The sequence below is a fragment of the Scheffersomyces spartinae genome, assembly GCF_019049425.1.
Source record: "Scheffersomyces spartinae strain ARV_011 chromosome Unknown scaffold_32, whole genome shotgun sequence".
Classification (NCBI taxonomy): domain Eukaryota; kingdom Fungi; phylum Ascomycota; class Pichiomycetes; order Serinales; family Debaryomycetaceae; genus Lizanozyma; species Lizanozyma spartinae.
This window is the reverse complement of record NW_025065079.1, coordinates 1-2,500: the sequence shown is the minus strand read 5'-3', so window position 1 is coordinate 2,500 and position 2,500 is coordinate 1.

The following is a 2,500-nucleotide window of genomic DNA, read 5'->3' as shown; positions in this document are numbered from 1 at the left end:
AGTTTGACCAGCTTTTCAGTTCCAAGATGGAGTTGCCCCCTTCTTTAAACCAATCCGGAGGCCTCACTAAGCCATTCAATCGGTAGTAGCGACGGGCGGTGTGTACAAAGGGCAGGGACGTAATCAACGCAAGCTGATGACTTGCGCTTACTAGGAATTCCTCGTTGAAGAGCAAAAATTACAATGCTCTATCCCCAGCACGACGGAGTTTCACAAGATTTCCCAGACCTCTCGGCCAAGGTTAAACTCGCTGGCTCCGTCAGTGTAGCGCGCGTGCGGCCCAGAACGTCTAAGGGCATCACAGACCTGTTATTGCCTCAAACTTCCATCGACTTGAAATCGATAGTCCCTCTAAGAAGTGACTATACCAGCCAAAGCTAGCAGCACTATTTAGTAGGTTAAGGTCTCGTTCGTTATCGCAATTAAGCAGACAAATCACTCCACCAACTAAGAACGGCCATGCACCACCACCCACAAAATCAAGAAAGAGCTCTCAATCTGTCAATCCTTATTGTGTCTGGACCTGGTGAGTTTCCCCGTGTTGAGTCAAATTAAGCCGCAGGCTCCACTCCTGGTGGTGCCCTTCCGTCAATTCCTTTAAGTTTCAGCCTTGCGACCATACTCCCCCCAGAACCCAAAGACTTTGATTTCTCGTAAGGTGCCGATTGCGTCAAAAAAAGAACAACAACCGATCCCTAGTCGGCATAGTTTATGGTTAAGACTACGACGGTATCTGATCATCTTCGATCCCCTAACTTTCGTTCTTGATTAATGAAAACGTCCTTGGCAAATGCTTTCGCAGTAGTTAGTCTTCAGTAAATCCAAGAATTTCACCTCTGACAACTGAATACTGATGCCCCCGACCGTCCCTATTAATCATTACGATGGTCCTAGAAACCAACAAAATAGAACCATAACGTCCTATTCTATTATTCCATGCTAATATATTCGAGCAAAGGCCTGCTTTGAACACTCTAATTTTTTCAAAGTAAAAGTCCTGGTTCGCCAACCCCCAAAAGGAAGAAGGTTACCCAGAAGGAAAGGCTCGGTTGGATCCAGTGCACGCAAAATGCGGACCGGCCAACCAAGCCCAAAGTTCAACTACGAGCTTTTTAACTGCAACAACTTTAATATACGCTATTGGAGCTGGAATTACCGCGGCTGCTGGCACCAGACTTGCCCTCCAATTGTTCCTCGTTAAGGTATTTACATTGTACTCATTCCGATTACAAGACTCATAAGAGCCCTGTATCGTTATTTATTGTCACTACCTCCCTGTATTAGGATTGGGTAATTTGCGCGCCTGCTGCCTTCCTTGGATGTGGTAGCCGTTTCTCAGGCTCCCTCTCCGGAATCGAACCCTTATTCCCCGTTACCCGTTGAAACCATGGTAGGCCACTATCCTACCATCGAAAGTTGATAGGGCAGAAATTTGAATGAACCATCGCCAGCACAAGGCCATGCGATTCGAAAAGTTATTATGAATCATCAAAGAGCTCAAAGAGCATTGATTTTTTATCTAATAAATACATCCCTTCCAAACAGTCGGGATTTTTAGCATGTATTAGCTCTAGAATTACCACGGTTATCCAAGTAGTAAAGGTAATATCAAATAAACGATAACTGATTTAATGAGCCATTCGCAGTTTCACTGTATAATTGCTTATACTTAGACATGCATGGCTTAATCTTTGAGACAAGCATATGACTACTGGCAGGATCAACCAGATAACTATCGTAGAGTGCTCCGAAGAGCTCCCTGCTACTCAGAGACGAATCCCCTTGTAGCTGAAGTTAATTGATTTGACTGTCGAATAAAATTCGATTGTAGACCTTACCAATCCGTTGTTTTACCAACTTCATGGAAGTCCTACATCCAGATAGCCCTCTTTAATTCCCCTGGTATGATGTCCGATAAACATTTGCAGAGCAATTCCACAAAGTTTACCATAACCAACCATGGAGGAGGTTACACTCGGTAAGTCACAGAATTAACTGGCTACTTACTAAGGCAGACCCCCAATTTAGTTTTCAGTAAATACTTGCTATCAGCTAGTAATCCACTAAATCCTTCAGTGCTTATACACGGAATCGCTAGATATCCGGTATAAGACTGTTCAGGCTACTCCGAAGAGATAACCCATGTTGTATAGTGTAAAAAGCAATGTTGAACTTTCATTCACCATTAAACTTTCCCCACTAAACAACGAGGCCATATAAACAAACTACTAACTGTAGATTACTCTTCAGTTTTTCATTTGTTTCATGCTTTCGCATGAAGTTCCTCCAGGCCCTTTTTTCACTGTTCGCAAAGGTTTTGTATACTATAGCCTTCCTCACTCTCATTTTTCTTCCTTACCTAAATTCAAAAGTTTTCTCGCTTTTACATACAAATTTTCTCCTTTTTTCGCACCCTTACTCACTTACTCTTTAAATTTTCGCATCCATTCTCAACCTTTCTTCACTTACCACTTTACATATATCTTACTCACATTCTTTC